This window comes from Sceloporus undulatus, chromosome 2, assembly GCF_019175285.1.
Source record: "Sceloporus undulatus isolate JIND9_A2432 ecotype Alabama chromosome 2, SceUnd_v1.1, whole genome shotgun sequence".
Classification (NCBI taxonomy): Eukaryota; Metazoa; Chordata; class Lepidosauria; order Squamata; family Phrynosomatidae; genus Sceloporus; species Sceloporus undulatus.
Window position 1 is genome coordinate 253,542,967 of NC_056523.1, and position 19,674 is coordinate 253,562,640.

At 41.6% G+C, this 19,674-nt stretch overlaps 1 protein-coding gene across 3 annotated transcripts in view; it reads right to left on the reverse strand.

Annotated features, from left to right (window-relative positions):
• LOC121923495 (protein FAM240B-like) overlaps window positions 1–18,930 on the reverse strand; it is a 28,734-nt gene extending 9,804 nt beyond the window's left edge. Inside the window, exon 1 of one of the 3 annotated variants that reach the window (XM_042453963.1) lies at window positions 18,884–18,930. The gene's annotated coding sequence lies outside the window, so the exon portion shown is untranslated. Of the gene's footprint in view, window positions 1–170; window positions 223–18,883 lie in introns of those variants that run through there. The other 2 variants (XM_042453965.1, XM_042453966.1) reach the window with 2 other exon arrangements.
• Between the last annotated feature and the right edge of the window lie 744 nt (window positions 18,931–19,674).

Here is a 19,674-nt window from a genome sequence, read left to right on the forward strand (position 1 = left end):
CCCTCGGCTTCAGTCCTGGGACTGGAGCCGAAGAGGGGAGGGATGCTCTCCCCGCTAAAGGAGAGAGGCCTACACAGGCCTCTCTTTCCCCCGCCACCACTGCTGTGCCAAACTCACAGCAAATGGTGGCCCCAACCTCCCCAACGCCCCACAGCCCTACCCAGGCCTACCTGGGCTCCTCCTCTCTGGGCCAGCCACTGCCCCTTGTGGGCAGTTGGAGGCACTTCAGGCAACTTCTCCTGGCCAAGCCTAGAGGAGGAGGAGGAGCTGTGGGCCTGAGGGAAGTGCGATGGAGGCACGCGAGCGCCCAGGCCCCTCGGGCCCAGGGCAAACTACTAAAACCGGGCGGGGACAATTCTAGGGCCCCAAACCCGGGATTGTCCCGGGTAAAATCAGGATATGGCAAGCCTATTTCTGACTTATGGCAACTCTAAGGTGACCGTATCATGGGGTTTTTTGCAAGTTAGTATTTCATTTTAGTAATTTTGGCAAGTTAGTATTTCATTTTAGTCTGACCATATACTTTTGATCATGCTAGTGTCTCAACAAACTACAACTCCCAGAATATATATATATATATATAATTTATAAAATTCTTTTTTTTGGTGGATTATTTATATAGTGTCCCAGAGCATTTATTTTTTTAAAAATAACGAATATTGCTAGAATAACATAAGGATTAGAACCAGCTTGACTAAAGTATACTCTGAAAGAGATAAAGAGGCCATCCTGGGACCAATGATAACAAAACTGGGCTTTGAGGCAGCAGACCATTCTATGAGGAGATAAATTGTCATCAAATGTTCACTAGGGACCCTGGAAATGGCTGCAGATGGCTGTGCCTATGGCTTTATAAGAAGAGACATATTGATTTTTCAGTTAATCACTGAAATATTTAGCTTAATTTTAAATGGAAGAGAGAAAGGTTAACATTTATCCATGGTAGTGAATTGCAGATTCATGTTCTATTAAAAAGCTATATTTTCTTTTTAAAAGGTCAAGTCAATGGGTTTCCCTGCTGTTTTATTGCATCTTCTTCTCGTAGCCACTTCAAAGAGATTAGATTTTATGTCAGAACCAAAAATACACATAGGAGCACATCTTGTAATTAAAAAAAGGAGGGGGAAAGATTCAACTGATTGTGTTTTCAGATTATTCACATGTGTATGGTATAGTACAGTACTCTTAAATTTACTTAGGGTCATTTCACACTATACATTTATAATGCTATGATTCCACTTTAATTGCCATGGGACTATCCTAAGGAATCCTGGGTTTTACAGTTGAAAGAAAGCTATTTAGAATTCTCAGCCAGATCATGCTAGTGTCTCAACAAACTACAACTCCCAGAATTCCATATGATGTTCCCATAGCAATTAAAGTACACCTATAGTGGTATAACTGTGCAGTATGAAAGGACTATTTGTGGTTATATGCCTTCAAGTTATTTCCAACTTTTGGTGACCTAATGGGGTTTTCTTGGCAAGATTTGTTCAGAGGAGGCTTGTCATTACCTTCCCCTGAGGCTGAGAGTTTGTGACTTGCCCAAGGTCACCCAGTGGATTTCATGTCCAATGTGGGAATTGACACCTGGTCTCCAGACTTGTAATCCAACACTCAAACCACTACACCACACTGGCTCTATAGCTGCACTTAAATTGCAACTTGCAGAATGTATCACCTGCAATGTAATACTGTGGTGAGTTCCAGCCAAAACCTAAGAAAGATGATATGAACAATCGAGAAAGGTCAAAGAATTAATTAATTACAGAATGCTGACATTAAAGTTAGGAACAAGTAATTATTTGTTGTTATTTATTTTTGCAATTATGAATATATAATTACATGATATTATCATTGTAATATTATGAAGGATAATTTAACTCCCTCTGTCTTGTAACTGTAACTTTCAGTTACTTTTATAGTTCTAGGGATGTGGCCTCACTCAATGGTGGGGGAGGAATGCCACAGGTTTGAAATGTTCATTTGTATTGCTGCCTTATGCTCTGTTCAGGTTACAGAGGGAAATGATAACAAGCAGAAGCTGCATTTAAGACCATGGGCCAGCAACTCATAGCTTTTAGGTATTTCAATTTTCCTAAGAAACAGGAAAGAGTTACTGTGTTTTAAAAAGCCTTGGCATTTTTGGAGCTTGAGATTGTATGTCTAACTAATTATCTTTTTAAAAGCAATGGTTGGTGCTCTGAAATAAGGGGAATGGTATTAGAGTCTGCTTGATAACTGCAGAGAAGAAGGTGTGAGACAATTATGGGGTTCGGGAATAAATGCGTTATTAAGAAAGGATAGTGGTGTTCTAACAAGGAAGGAGGCAATGGCAAACCCCTTCTGAACAAATCCTGCCAAGAAATTCCTGTGATAGATTCATCATAGGGTCACCATAAATCGGAAACGACTTGAAGGCACACAACAACAACAACAACAACAACAACGATGCAAAACAGCAGGCAGTTTATTTTACATGATATTGTCATTCTGCTTTTTACATCATTTGGGATCATTCAGGAGTGCTTGTATTTCTGGCCTAAATGAGGTATAAAATGTAAATACAAAATGAAAACATATGCATGCTTATGTAGGAGTAAGCCACATATAACATAGTGACACTTGCTTTCAAATAAACATGCATAGGATTTCATTGTTAATTTTGAAAATACCAAGAACAAGCTTTTGAATTTGTCACTGAATTGTGTTTCCCTGTTCCACCACCAAAATCTGAAAAGGACTCAGGCAGAGAAATAGCATGTCAGAAAGCAGAAAGAGAGGAAGGCTGGAAACAGAAGATGTGGATAATAAGCCAATAAGAAAGAAACAATGGCATTTCCTATGAAACAGGGTCTGTGGTAAAACTGTACTCTTGAACTATTCTGATTTGGCAGGGCTAATTCCAATTAAACCTCTGTCATCCCACTTTTTAAGCTGCTTTTAAAATGTCCCAGTCTCCTTCTTTCTTCCTCCCATTTTCCCCCTTTGGTCTCAGTTAACTCCTGAGTTGTTGCAAACTGAATTCAAAGTACAAAAGTAGTTTGTATTCAGTTAAGAGGAGAGGAGAATCTTGTCCTTTCCAGTACACTTAGGCAAAAGCAAACTACTGCAGCTTCTCTAGTATTAATAATTTATTTTATCCTGACCACATTCTGATGTTGCTTGGCCACGTGTCCCAGTTTTTGTTGGTGAAACGTTGGAAGGTATGTAACACATAGGCATTTCTGAAGAAATTGTATTTTCTAACAAAAATGATACATTGCCCAGATTCTATTAAATATGGTATAGAGTTGAACAGTATCATGTCTTAATACACATAGCATATGGTAAAACAATGGCATTTCTTAAAAATTATGGCATATGGTAAAAAATGTTCTTCCTAAGAAATATAGCTAATGGCAAAGCACTGCCTTTAAAAAAAAAGCAATGGTATTTCCACAGAAGAATGATATATGGTAAAACCGTGGCATTTCCTATGAAATGGTGTTTCCTAAACAATTTGCATATAGTAGATGCTTGAAAGGAGCTGCAGGAAGAATAAAACGTACCCGTATTTCAGATTAATGTTGTATGATTCTCTATTCTAGGCCCATCAAAAAGCTATTGCTTACTCCAGTTTCTCTCAGCTGCAACCTCTTCTCTATCTCATCATAGAGGAAAGGAATATCTAAACATACATCTATACCACCCACATCTCTTCTTCAATCATACAAATTTCATTAGACTTACTTTCCCTACCAGGCTCACAGAAGAAAAACAAAGCTGGGAACTACTAATCTTCATGTAAATTAAATTATTGGGCTGGAAGTCCAAAGATCCTGTATGTCAAGAACAGAAATAAACTCTTTGAAGTGGTCTGTTTGTTTTCAAAGCTACTTTAAGCAAGGCCACTGGATTTGTGGGGCATGCCCAGCAGCATTTTTTAACTCTTCCTCTTTGAGTAGCAGCCCCCTGCCCTGTCACAAGATACCTTTAGTACTGCAGGAGTGTTGTTCAAGAAACAAAAATACCCGGGTCTCTTGGCTACCTGGAACATACAGGGTTTTGGAATCTGCCCAAATCTTCTATACAAGTTTGTGTAAACAAAGAGTGTAGCTAACAGGGGACGGAGTGGTGCAAATGAAGGCATTCCCTGAAAATAACATTTCTCTCTCACAAATAAAAATTTGCTCAAGTTCCCAAAGATACCAGGGGAATGTGAACACAGCACATGTAAAGGTTCTAGGTATATATGATTTTCAATGTTTCATTCTCTGCAATGCAGGAAACGTGGAAAATAAGCAAAATTTCTTATCTGGAGGGCAACACAAACCCTGTAGCTACTTCCATGCTAAACTTTCCTGCTTTTCTGAACCTGAATAGCAAGTTGTCTGCTTTTACACCATGAGTGGATAAAATGCTGTTACAGGTGACATGTGTCTCCATTCTCATTTTGGGCCCCCAGGATACCCCCTAAGCATCTAGATCTCATTTTTTTTCAAAAGTGTTTTACTCCAAAATTGCCCAAAATGGCAGTTTCCCCCCACAACCTGAACAAAAATGGCTGAAAATCAGTCCCAAGGCAAAGTGATGTGACATTACTTCTGGGTTGCTGGTGACATGCTGGAATGGACTGCTGGAATGCATAGGTAACAAAATGAGACCAGAAGAACAACTTTAAAATCCTTGGTAAAAAAAACAATAACCCAAAACACCATAGGAATCTACTGGAACAATGATGGAGTAAAAGAGAAAGGAGCAAAAACAAAACAAAACACAAACGTCAATTAAGCAAGCAAAATAATATGAAATGAGAAGACAATTCTTGCTCAGTGGTTCAACCAGGTGTTGATACTTTCTCAAAATCACATTTTTGGAGTGTTATGAAGAAGATAGGTGCCAACATATCTTCAACATGGGTTATAGCTGCCAATATGAAAACCTGGACATTGATGGCCAACACAAGAATGTGCTGAAGACAGCAAGAGTTATTAATGAGGAAGAAAGCACAAGCTAGGAGAGACTGCAGCAGTATGATTTTCCCTGAGCCTATTGGGAAGTGCATGATCTCATCTTTTTCTCTTTTCTCCTTGCTCAGTTAATTGAGCTAACTGAATTCAAACTACAGTTTGCAGCAACTGAAGTAAGCTGAGGATAAAGGGGGAAAGTGGGAGGAGGAGAGAGAAGCTGGGGCATTTAAAAAGAAGCTGAAAATGTAAGATGACAGACAACTAATCAAAACTGTTCTTGCCAAATTGGGACACTTGAATGATATGACATCTACCAATAGATCCTTACTAGGTATTTTTGGTGTGTCTGCCTGTTTGGGGGATCTGTAGATGTCCCCCAAAAACTCCCCAAAGAAGGAGAATATCCATTACTTTAAGTTTCCAGGAGCATCAATGCTCCTCAAATGACTTCTTTTTCTCACTCCACCCCCCCACAACTATTTATGGAAATGGTAGTGGTCTTCTGCTCATTGAGAACCAGCATGGTGTAGTGGTTTGAGTGTTGTACCCTGGGGAGCATGGTTCAAATCCCGCCTAGGCCATGAAAACCCACTTAAGTGACCATGAGCAAATCACACTCTCTCAGCCTTGGATGATGGCAATGGCAACCCCCCACTGAAGAAACATGCCAAGAAAACTCTGTGAGAGGGTCGCCTTAGGGTCACCGTAAGTTAGAAATGACTTGAAGGCACACAACACACACTTCTGCTCACTTGTGTTTTCTTTTGAGGGAGGTGTGACCTGTAGTGAGTCCCAAGGGTGGCAAATTGGCCCCAAAGCTTGCCCACCCTACTAAAGGAGAAGACCGTCAAGCATCTAGAGGCGGTGTGAATACCAGCCCCTCACACAGAAAGTGGAACTGGCTGCAAGGTCATGTCTGGAGTTGCTGGGTCAGGACTATATCAGTGCTCTGATTTTTTTTTGGGGGGGGGGAGGGCAAAACCCTAAACTTTAGGAATGACCCCTTGCACTTTCACAAGGAGATATAGTGAGGGATATTTCCCAGTGATGTCATTAAGCAGCAATTGCATATTGTGAGGGATATTCCCCAGTGATTTTATTAAGCACATAAAGCATCAATTATGGTTGCAAATTATTTGTTATTAAAACAATAAAGAAAGAGAGAGAGAGAGATGCACACACTTTTAAGGCTTGAGTTAGCTCCCTGAGATTTCTCCCCCTCACATTGAGGCCTGTAGAATAGGGCCTAAGCCCTGAGATCTGAGCAGCCCTAGCCAGGTCTCTTCCCTCACCCACCCCCCTCCCAATAATTGTTGCTAAAATAAGGTATGGAGGAACTTTATTTTAGAGGAGAATGATGCCCCCTAGGAGACATTTTTTTCCTTTTTTTAAAATGGCGTGTTGGGCTTTGGGTATATATATAGAAAGAATGACTTGGTACGACACTTGGGATTCCCACCCATCTTTGCAGTTGTAGCACCAAACAATTTTGTGGCAAAAAGATACAACCCTCTCTCCCACCTCACAAAAAAAGAAAAAAAAATAGTTGCTGATACTGGGGATTTCCATGGTTAAGTATACCCCTCTGAGCAGGATCACACCCCAGATGGAGAGTGGGAATGAAAGCAGATATAACCCTTGAAAGTTGAAATGGACTGTGTGGTTTTCAAATGTGTTGAATGACAACTCCCATCAGCCTCATCAGCCAGAAGGGACAATGACCCACTAACTTGGGATGATGTGAGTTGTAGTTGAAGGCACAGGGAAGCTGTGAGTGCATGAAAGGCTGGCTTAATACATTGTTTGTCTTTTCGTGTACCAGAATGTATATCTGATTGCCAGCAAGGCTGAATATCGACAACATAAATGTAAACATCAGTATTAGCTCAGAAAATTTAGGATTGTGAGTAACAGCACACATAATACATCTTGTACTTAATTTAGCTCTTGCCAGTCAGATGGATGTTTACATATCTCATACTAAAAGTGAAGTGGCGAGGAGTGTGTCAGAAAACTGAAAATTTTAACTTTAAGCAGGCATTAACTAGAGCCTGTATTCGGGATCTCGTAAACATGCAATGACACATAATGTTTTGTTCAAGTATGCGAAATGCTTCAAGAAGTCGTCTTGTAAATCTCCAGAGTTAGGACTGACCTGAGCTGGCCTGTTACTGCTGCATTAGTTCTGACTGAACAAGATTTAATTTAAGCCCATGGTGACAAGCCTCCAAAAGGACAACAATGAGAAACCTGCTCCCAGGCAATCATGTCTGACATAGCGCAGGTTGTAAACAGGCCTAGCAGATGCGTTGCCTGCCAAAGCAAAGAAATCACTGGATGGACTTCAGAAAGTGTTTTTACTGCACAAGATAACACAGGAAGGCTTATTTTTAGGTTTAATCATATTAGAGTGCATTGATTATTTTTAGATTGAATTTGTGAAGGTAGGCCTCGCAGGGACTGGAAAACTGCATTACCAAAGCGGGTAAATGGAAATTTGGAAATGCCACTAATGTTGTTATGCGGAAAGTGAGATAGACTGCATCTTAGCATCTTGATTGGTTTGCTCGCTCTAAGAAGGGAAGAAAGAAATGGGAGTGGAGGCATTTTTCAGATAGCTTTTACAGTCAGTGTGTGGAATAGGCTTTGTGAGGCTGAACCATTGGTATACAGAACATGAAGGGCTACTTGGAAGCTTGGACACCAGAATGCCATCCCCTCCAATATTTCACAGATTTGGGGCCAAACACTGATTGAGTGCAGGCAGGTGAGCAAAAGTTATTAATGAGGAGAAGCTGCAGCAGTTTGCCTTTGCCTCAACCTACTGGGATGCCCAAAATTCCAACTTCACTTCTCTCCTCCCTACTGAGTTACTTGAGTGCAAATGACTTTAGCATTTTGAACTCAGTTTGCATCATTTGGAGTAAACTGAGAATGAAGGAGGAAGGTGGGGTGAAGGGAAAAAATGAGGTCTAGTCTGCACTGCAGAATTAATGCAGTTTGATGCTGCTTTAACTGACATGGCTCAGTGTTATAGGCCTGATACACACCGGTGCTTTGTGCCGGCCCAGGGCCAAAACTAGGGCTTGGTAGCACGCACCAACCACATGCTGCCGTGCCCTAGTATGTGTGGGGGTTGCCATGATTGCACAGCCCCGCCCACATGTCGCACGTGTCGGTGATGTCACAACTGTGCCGCATCCAAATGCCGTGGCACAGCTGCGATGTCACTGCGCCGTCCCAGCTGTGCCGCAAACTGGAGATGATTCTGTACACTCCTTTTTTTGCTGCACAGTGGTACCGCACCATTTGGTTGCTGCAGTAATACTGCGCAGCAAAGAGAGGCAGCTCCAGTCTGCCTTTTGCAGGCATTTTGTACCACACCCTAGAATCCTGGGATTTGTAGTTATGTGAGGTATTTAGCTTTCTCTGTCAGAGAGCTCTGGTGTGACAACAAACTACAAATCCCAGGATTCCATAGGATGGAGCCATGGCAGTTAAAGCAATGTCAAGCTACATTATTTCTGCAGTGCAGATTGGCCACTGAAAAAATGGAACAACAGTGAATTAATTGGACATTCCCTGTCAAAGAGGGAGAGCTGGCAGGTGTAGAGTGCTTTTAAGCAGATGATGTCTCATGTACATTCTAGACTTTTTCCAACTTATCTGAATTGTTGTTTTTTTTTTGTTTTTGTTTTAGGGACTGATGAAGAGAGCACAGTATCAATGTTTTTAACTCCCTTCCCCAGCCTCAAATATATGAAGTGTTTCAGGGAGTACTAATCCCCTCTGGCCCAAATACCACACACGGCCACAACAGGCTCACGGTGACTTTGCTGGGCATTATTAACAACCAAAGTTTTAAAATGTTACTTTCTAAGACAATAGTTTCCACCTCCCCAGTCCAGTATGGCAGGTGTTGGCTGGGGCATTTTGAGTCCTTATATTGGGAGAAAGGCAGGATATAAGAAAATAATAATGATGATAATAATCCCCCCAAAAGCAAAATTTTACAAGCTCTTGATACCCTGTGAGGAAGTTGGAACACAGAGAAGAAGATGATAGAAGTATTCCTTTGCAGAGAGTTGGAAGAGACCCAAACAGCCATGCAGTCCAACCCCTTCTACCATGCAGGAAGACACAGTCAAAGCACTCCCAACAGATGACCATCCATCCTTTGTTTAAAAACCTCAGAAGGAAACTCCATCACCTAGAACACTGATCATGTTATGTACTGGAGTCAATAAACTGCTGGAGAGGTTAAGGCTCACCAGCCAATATTTAAAATCACATGTCTAACTGAAGCTGTTATTTTGTTTTATATTTTGTTATGATGTTTTATGACATCGGGGTCCACTCACACTACAGAATTATAGTGGTATGATTCCACTTTAATTCCCAGGGTTTTGTCCAATGGAATCCTGGGATTGGCAGTTTAGAGATGGGCATTTGGAATTCTCTGCCAGAGTGGTACAGTGCCTCCCGAAATTACAAACCTCAGGATTCCACCATATGCTGTTAAAATAGAATAACAGTGCTATAATTGTGTAATGCGAATGGATCCCAGGTGAATGATCCATTTCTGGCTGTGAATGCTGTAAAATTCAGGTGTTTTCAGTTGGAGGCCATGGCAAATGTCAGGTGCACTAAATCAACATTGCTGGCATCTGAAAGCCACATGAAGTCAAGTTCTGTCTCTCCAAATAATAATAATAATAATAAATTGTTTATTTATATCCCGCCTTTCCTTGGAGATCAAGACGGGTTACATAACGATAAAATATACAAAAGTAAACAGATAAAATACAAGATAAACACAGTATAATGAAAATACAGATTAAAAAACCATACAAAAAAACTAGCTGAAGTACAAGTGCAAAAGAGGGAGGGAGAGGAAGCATTACAACATCTGAGGGAAAGCTTGGTGGAAGAGAAAGGTTTTTAATCTCTTCCGAAATAGGTTGAGGGAGGTGGTCGAGCGGAGCTCGTTGGGAAGAGAGTTCCCGAGCTGCGGGGCCGAGATAGAGAACGCCCTCTGTGCAGTCATAGAATGTTTTGTATCTGGAACCCTCAAGAGTTGCTTCCCGGCTGACCTGAGTGTGCGGGGCAGATTATATGGGGAGAGGCGGTCCTCCAAGTACCCTGGGCCCAAGCCATTTAGGGCTTTATAGGTTATAACCAACACCTTGTATTGTGCCCAGAAGCGAATAGGCAGCCAATGTAGATCTTGAAGGACAGGTGTTGTATGGCTGGTCCTGGAACATCCAGTGACCAGCCTGGCTGCCATATTCTGCACTAGTTGAAGCTTCCAGGTTTGGTACAAGGGTTGCCCCATGTAGAGCGCGTTACAGAAATTCAACCGAGAGGTTACCAGAACGTATACCACCATTTCAAGGTCCCCCCGGCCCAGGTAGGGTCGCAGCTGGCGTATCAGCCGAAGCTGATAACAAGTACTCCTGACCGTCACGTCCACCTGAGATGTAAGGTGGAGTGACGAGTCCAGGAGCACCCCCAGGCTGCGAACAGAGTCCTTCAGGGGAAGTGTGACCCCATTCAGGACCGGTGGACAAATCTCCAACCCTGGACCCGGGGAACCTATCATGAGTACTTCCGTTTTCTCTGGATTCAGTCTGAGTCTGTTTTCCCTCATCCAGCCCATTACTGACTCCAGACAGGCATCTAGAGGAGAGATACCATTCCTGGTCACTGCATCAGTCAGAGACACAGAGAAACATATTTGGGTGTCATCAGCGTACTAACACCACGCCCCGTGTCTCCGGATGATCTCTCCCAGCGGTTTCATGTAAATGTTAAATAGCATGCCCCCAGAATGGCTCCTTGAGGGACACCAGATGTAAGGGCCCTTTTATTAGAGCACACGTCCCCCAGCTGCACCATCTGGAATCTACTCGAGAGGTAGGAACGGAACCACTGGAGTGCAGTGCCCCCGATTCTCAACTCTCTCAGGCGTTCCAGAAGGATACCATGGTCAATGGTATCGAAAGCCGCTGAGATGTCTAAGATCACTAACAGGGACACACTACCCCTGTCCATGCCCAGATGGAGATCATCGACAAGGCGACCATGGCAGTCTCAACTCCATAGCCCACCCGGAAGCCAGTTTGAAATGGGTCTTGAAAATCAGTATCATCCAAGACCGATTGAAGGTGAATGGCAACTGCCCTCTTGATCACCTTCCCCAAAAAAGGAAGCAGCGAAATAGGCCGATAATTGTTATGAATCAGGGGGTCTAGGGAGGGCTTTTTTTTATCAGTGGTTTTACAATGGCCAATTTTAAGTTGGATGGAAAGTGCCCTTCCCTAAAAGATGAATTAATTATGCGACGCAACATGTTAGTTACGGTCGCACCCCCCCCCCCCGAGCTGCTAGCCAAGAGGGACAGGGATCGAGAGAGCAGGTTGTCTTCCTAACACTTCTAAGGATCTTGTCCACTTCCTCAGTACTCATGGACTCAAACTGATCCAGTACAATAGAGTCCACGGAAGCTCTGGAGACCTCTATTCTGGATCCTGTAGAAATGCTGGCGTCGAGATCAGCCCTTATCCGAGAGGTTTTATCCACGAAGAAGTTGTTAAATTCGTCACAGCAGGCTTTGGATGGTTCCAGAATAGAGTTCAGGGAGGAGGGTAGCTGAGTAAGCTCCCTCACTACCCTGAACAGCTCTGCCGGACATGACTCCGCGGACGCGATACGCGCAGCAAAGAACGAGTTCTTTGCTGCGCTTATCGCCACTCCGTAGGCGATTGTGGCATTGATGTCCATGACCATGCATCTCTTCAATTAAAACAGTACAACACTATCCCTTTATTTGAAGCACATTTACCAAGCAAATACATTTACATTTACATACAGTTCAACAGTGTAAACCTAATGGCTACAATCGAAGACAGAGTTAGGTGGTCTTAAAACCTATTGTTCAATGGGATTAAGAGTACCTACATTCTGATGGATTATAGCCATTGCATAACTCACTTGCACTACAAAGGCCTGAAAGAAAAATCCATAGGCAGGGATGTCATTTGATGTCTTTTTTAGAATAGGGGTAAAAATCACACATATATGGGGTGCATGTAGACCTTAGGCCCACACTGCTTCCTTGCCATTTTTGTGTGTGAAAAATTTGGAGAATTATGTTCCATGAGAACAAGGTGTGCCCTTTATTTTAAAACACATACAGTAGCTTGTTTCTACAGCCAGCATGGTATAGTGGATTGAACTCTATGACTCTTGAGACCAGGGTTTGAATCCCCGCTCATTCATGGAAACCCACTGGGTGACTTTGGACAAGTCACATTCTCTCAATGTCAGAGGCAAAGGCAAAACCCCTGTGAACAAATATTGCTAAGAAAAGCCCTGTGATAGGTTTGATTTAGGGTTGTCATAAGTCAGAATTGACTTGTAGGCATAGAACATTTTTTCCCACTTCTAAAAATATACTAGAAAACCAGACATCTTGCTTTAAAACCCAAGAGAGAGGCCTGGAGTGAGATCTAGTCCATTGCTTGATTTGTATATATGTATAACACAAGGTGTAAAACTGCTTTAACTCTGGAGGTGAAGAAAGTTGTGTATTTCTTTTGTCTTCATCAGTGTTCTAAAAGTGTATGTGTCACAGTCCAGTCTTTATTTGCTGAGATTTGTTTGGGGACTTATTTATTTATTTATTATTGGGGAGAAAATGGGGGATAACTTCCTGCTTCTTCTGCAATTTCTGAACCCAGGAACCCCAGGGGGAAGGGAGACAGGAGCAAAATTGAAGGCATGACCTTATAAAAGTGAGGCAACTCCCCAGCTTCATGCCTATGCTAAATAGTATCCAGGGATTAACTATAAAGATTCTGACAGCTGCATTGTGTTTAGTGATATGTATAATACATATCACTAAACACAATGCAGCTGTCAGAATCTTTTTTCTTCTTCTTTGCCTAAGTCTCCTGTGTTATGTCATAACAGTGTTGTTTCCTATAAAAATTGTTTCATATCCATAGGTCTTGGGATCTGAAATTTATCTGTTGCCCAATTGATGATCTCATTGAATTTGTATCCTGCCTTTTCCCCAATATGAGACCCAAAGTGGCTTGCAAGTTAAAACAATATATACAGGTTGAGTCTCCCTTATCTGGAATTTTGAAATCGGAAATACTCAAAAAAATCAAAACTTTTTTCACAGGTGGCTGAAATAGTGAGACCTTTGCTTTCTGATGGATAATTGTATACAAGTTTTGTTCCACGCACAAAATTATTAAATGTACCCTAGTATAAAGTTACCATTAGGCTATGTATATAAGGTATATATGAAACATAAAGAATTCTGTGTTTAGAGATTTTTTTTTCATTTAGAGATTATGTGCTTATTGCCAAGATATCTCATTACTTATGTATATGCAAATACAGGTATGCTGGGGGAAAAAAACCCCAAAATCCCAAACACTTCTGGTCCCAAGCATTTTGGATAAGGGAGACTCAACCTGTAGTACAAAATGGTGTTTTTTTAAAAAAATTAAAAACAAGTTAAAGAACTGGTCCAGTTAAACATTTAATCTAAAACAACGGAAACACATTCAGCTTATAGTAAAAGATACAGTGCCCCTACAGAACATCCTTTCCTGCAGCCCATTAAAGGTTGAAGTCTGGTTTACATAAAACGGTCTTTGCTTGCCAAGGAAATAAAGCAGAGCGAGTATCATAGGGGCTCGACAGATGGGCAGCTTCGTGCCACCCGTCTTTGCCCCGAGTCGGTGCTACAGCAGCCACATGCTACAGCACTGACAAAAAGGAGGCAAAAAGGAGCTGCCTAGAGCGGCTTTTTTTGCAGCGCCACAAACAGGAAAGGGCGCTGCCATGATGCCACTTCATGCCAGTGGCGTCTGGATGCTGTACAGCGCTTGCATCATCATGGCGTCCCCCATGTGGCTGGGAGGCCGCCATGATGACACAAGCGCCACATGCTAGGGTTTGGGAGCGTGCGGTTGCTGCATGTTCCCGAACCCTAATTTTGGTCCAATAACAGCGCTTTCTGCCCATCTGTACCAGGCCATAGCCTAAGATTAGCTATCAAGAAGGCCCTATCATGTGCTCTCACCAGATAAGCCTGCAAAGGTGGTGGGACCAAGAGAAAATCCTCTCCTGAAGATCATTAAGACTTGAGCAGGCTTACATGGGGAGATAGGGGCTTTCAGTTCATCTGTAATGTAATATCTTTTACTAATTATTCATATTGTGATTTCATGACATACTGAATCAAAAGTACACCATGTAGAAAAGTAAACCATGAGAAAGCACTGCTGGTAATCCTCTTGCAAAAGCTTTTCAAAAACCAGAATGCTGCATGTTGTATTAAAAACACTGGTATCCCTTGTCCTTGGTGGCACAGTGGTTAAATGCCTGTACTGCAGCCACTCACTCAAAACCATAAGGTTGCGAGTTCAAGACCAGCAAAAGGGCTCAAGCTTGACTCAGGCTTGCATCCTTCTGAGGTTGCTAAAATGAGTACCCAGATTGTTGGGGGCAAATTAGCTTACAGTTGTAAACCCCTTAGACACTGCTTAGGCGGTATGAAGCGGTATATATATATTTTAAAAAATGAAGCTTGTTTATGTGTGGTGTGGTGCTCCCTGTCAAACATGAATCCTAACGTGTTTGCCATGGGAGACTTCTTCAAGGTCACCCAATGGGTTTTCATGGCTGATCAGGGATTCAAACCCTGGTTTCCAGAGTCATACTCTATTGCGCAAACCTGCTACACTATGCTGGGTCACAAGAATGTGTATGTGTGCTTCTTCAAGTCACCTGTTAACTTTTGGTGACCTCGTGCATTTCTTAGCGTTTTCTTAAGCAAGGAAAACTGAGAGGTGGTTTTGCCAGTTCTTTTCTCTTAAATATAGTCTACACCACCTGGTATTTGTTAGTGGTCTCCCATCCAAGTACTATCCAGGGCTGACGCTGCTTAGCTTCCAAGACCAGGCTGGATCTGGTGCCTTTAGGGTATTTAGGCCACAACCATTTAAGTTATATATTTTTACTTCTAAAAATAAATGTGCACACAGAAATATGACACATGCTAGAGTTGGGGTGGCAGAAACCAAATTATTAAATTCCTTTTCTGAATTTTCCTCTGTCCTGTAGGGCCTTTTCAAGGCAATTTGCAGCCACAGCTATATGACTAAATGTTTTCTATTGCATGTACATATATCAACTAGATTAGTGCTACTCACATTGGTGGTGTGCTGGACCATATTGGCATCACCTGGTGCGGTAACTCATAGTGTCACACCCTTCCTCCCACACCACACTATTCAGAATCCTTAGTAATACTTTCTGTACTCAGTGATGTTACTCTTAAATCATAATTCCTATGTATCACTGAATGTAATAGAAATAGTTGTGATGTAAACGACTAGCAAAATTAAAATTATCCCTTAAAGTTTACAATATCATACGCATAGCCTAAATGTATTTACATGTACTTAGTTTCATGTGGTTAAAGTGAAAATTTGGAAAGATGTGATGTTTTTAAGGAAAATTTAAAATTAAAATTTAAAATCCCTGAGGCCTCTCCCTTTTCTTCCCATTGAGTCTCACTCCACTCACATAATTTCTCTTCCACAGAGCTCCAGCATTTTAAAGACATGCAGGCAAATGCCACAGCCCATTTCTGTCCAAAGGCAGATATTTGGGGAACAGTGATGTCAATCCTCCTTAAGATGTCACCTGGTGTGGCCCGCACCCCCCTTCCTCATCCCTTAGTGATGCCCCCTAAGGGATAAGTTCCCAGCCCTTAGGTTTTCCAGGAAAGAAAAAAACAGATTGTAGCCAATAGGAAAAAATATGATACTTGTTCCTGGAACCTTGGAAAAAATAATAATTGCTGGCCCCTCACATTAGACAGCCTGAGATATATAGCATTTGACAATAGCTTTTCAAGTGTTACAATGCCCCCCCCCCCCCCCCCCCGCCAAACATGGGAACAGAGAAAGTATGCCCTTTCTCCCTCAGTCTTTGATTTCCTCATGCGGAAAGTGTGCCTCTGGAGAGGAGTGATTCTTATGCATGTTGAGGCACGTTGCAAATCAGAACCCCAATTTTTTCATCGTTTTTTTAAACCATATATTCACATTATTACTTGACACTATTTCAAGAACATTTTAAAGTGTTAATTGACAGGAAGATGGAAGAAACAAAAGTTGGGGATGTCATAAGCTTTGTCCAATACATAACTCCCTGTGTAGCTTGATTTTCTCTAGCATGCTGGAAGCTTGCAGGATCCTTCCTCCCTTCTCAGAACTTGGTCAAGAACATTGAAATGTGCTCATGTTTTCAGTCTACAGAGGATACTTTCAAAACAGTTCTACAAAATGAAAGATGTTACAAACGCATCACTCCCCCTCCCTTTTAGTGGTATTGTAAAAGTCACTGCACAAGCTTGTGTTGGCAACTGCTGCACTTCAGGAGTGAGCTGACAAACAGATTATAACGTCCACAGCCAGACCAAGTAGTAGAACGATGATGGTTCTTTTGCTAACTCTTAACCTTGGGCACTCTTTCAGTTTCCTATAATTAAAAGTGGTTTACTTCTATAGGCTGCTACTGCAGTTGTTGTAATCAGACTAGCCATCTACTCATTCACAAGATAAAGGTTCTGGCCAAGGATGGCCATTGCTCTAGTCAGACAGGTCCCTTGCATTGCCATTGCTGGACCATGGGTCACCAGTAGCTCTGCCCCACCCATTCTAATAGCTCTGGCTTAGACAACCCTATTCTTGGTAGTATTGGTAGGATCTACTCTTGTTCACTTTGTTTGCTTGTTTATTTCAAGTGCTCCGTCCACATTTCCTCTTTTTAAGCAACACTGCACTTATGAGTACAGTACTTATTTTACAGATTTTCTATGTCATAATCCACCATGAAGGCTTTAAACTATAATGTTTTTAAAATACATTTTAACATGAATTGATAATTAAATATAGAAACCCCCTGTGATATAAGATACACACACACACACACACACTGTAGAATTAATGCAGTTTGACAGCACGTTAACTGCCAAGGCTCAATGCTATGGAATCCTGAGATTTGTAGTTTTGGGAGATATTTAGCCCTCTCTGTCAGAGAGCTCTGGTGCCAAAACAAACTACAAATACCAGGATTCCATAGCGTTGTGCCATGGCAGTTAAAGTGGCATCAAAGTGCATTCATTTTGCAGTGTGGCAGTAGCCTTAGTAGTTAGAATGCTGGGCATGGGAGATCCACATTAAAGTCCTGCCTGAGCTGTGAAATTATTAGTGGCCCTTATAGTGTCCTCCTTTCTCCAGATAACATAACTTTAAGGGTGGCTGTGAATGGAAAAGAAAAGATGAATGCCTTCCACTTTAGCTGATTGGAGGAAGGGTAATAGTAATAAATCAAATCAACACAAAGATATTGCAAGGGTGATTCTTTTTGTAGGAGAGTGTGCTCAAGGACATCTCATGCCTGCTCCCAGAACTTAATGGAAAAGCTGCAATTCTATAATGTACTACAAAGCCTACAATGAACGGTAGACTGACAGAGGAGAAAACAATTTCCACAGCCCACAGGCCAAGTTTACATGACAAAAAGCAGCTGAGAAAATGCACTGATGAATCAAACTTTAGAAACATTAATTAATTCCAGGAATATTGATGATGGGGACATGTTTTCAAAAGATAATGTCTTGGACTTTCAGCTTATTCATTAAGGTTGGAATCCTGTGCTCATTTACTAGGGAATACTGTAAGTTCCAGTTAACATGGTAATATTTACCTCTGAGAAAACAAGCATAGGATAGTTACTACATGATTATGTATCTCAGCTGATTTCAGAAGGGAATGTAATTTTAAATCTTGAGATTAACAGCAGCAATAACAGTTATAAAACTTGGCACATTTACAACACTTGGGCTCCAATCCAATTCATATTTTGCCAGGGGCAAGGGAGGACCATTGAGCATAGTGGGATTTAGTTTGGAGTAGATGTGTATAGGCTTCATCTGCAGAAATAGACATTTCTTCTAGTTTCAGAAGGCAACTTAAGAACAGATTTATAGCTAGAAATCTTATGATTAAAAGCATTCATAACATTTAATAACAGTTGGAGCATTTGAAAAGATTAAGATATAATCCAGTGTCAATCTACCCAAGATTAAGCCACGCTGACCCCAATGGGACTGAGCAGACATGTATGGGATTGCACTGGAGGACTGTTATTATAAGAATGAAGTCAACTGTAGTAATATTTTGCATTTGTTGATGCACTTATATTTACTAGATGATAACTGTAACATCAACTGAAGACTTGCAGGTACAAAGCAACCATCACAGATGCTGTTCTCTCAATACATGGTCAGGTTGTTCACATATGCAACTGAAAGTGAATGAATGACCTTACATGATGTATCATTTGTGCATTGCTCATTTCCAACAAGAATGGCTTGGAGGTGACCTTTTGGATTCTTAAATCGACAAACTGAACTAAGTAACTTCTCATACCAGAAAGAATGCAGAGGCTCCCACAATGGTCAGAACAGTCCTTTTATTTGATGCCATGTCTACAGGGAACAATAGATGAAATGTTTTGAAGAAATGCAGTACAAAACTTTATGGACCTTAGTAGCATGACTGACGTAACTACCCAGAAGCATTCTGCAATATCTTGTCCACTGGTTGTGTCAGGGGACAAAATCCTAACATTTCTCTCCTGTGCCAGCACTACTAAGCTTTAGCACAATGGTGATAAACTGGGCATCCTTCCCTGTCTTTCTTTTATGTTCTGAAATGTATTTATCAGAGCTATAGCAATGTATTTATTCTTATGCTCTCAACCGCACCGCTCCTTTGGCTGCATACATCACTGAAATGTATGATCCACAGGGCAAACAAAAGCGCCTTACTTACTTTTAAGGTGGTCTCGATGCGACAGATGACAAGTATTACAATAATGGTTCTTGCTTCAATGCAAGTGGCATAAGAGCAGCAAGGAAATATATACCCTTGTACTTTTTATTTGATGTTGGTGATGGTGGGGGAGGGCAATATAAATCCTTCATCAGTTGAAGTCTATTTTGAAATCGCCAGAAGACCAAGCTTGTTTCCTGAACATTGCAGCCCCCTGCCTGAGATTAGCAGGAAACACAGCCCTCTTGAATACATCTGTCCCTCCTACATTAGCAGTTGCCACAGATAGAGAAAGCAAACTGACCTTGTAGAAAGAGCCTGGAGTTCAAGAGGACAAGAAAGAGGGCATCCTGAAGAAAACATCTCTATGGCAGAGGATTAAAAATGGCATGCTACCGTAATGGAAGGCATAATGGAAGATTTGGTGGTGGTGGGGTCACTTTGTTTCAGGGTGAATTTTAAGAAGCACATTGAGCTGGTTCTCTGTGCAAAGGATGCTCAGGACCATGAATACCCTAAAATCAGCAAGTAGACCTGTAAACACTATTTATTTTTTCATTTATAAAACGTGTACACATTTTTACACAGAAACCTAGCTTCTATGTGTATGGCTGGTTGCATGGCCTTCTAAACATTGCTGAACTGCAACTCAAATCAGCTGTTGCCTGATCAGCCACTGGTGACAGGTAAGAGTTGCAGTCTAATAACATCTAGAGCAGTGTTTCCCAGGTTATCTGATGTGGGAGACTTATAAGTGTGCCAGAGACCAGCACCATATGTGTGCCCATTCA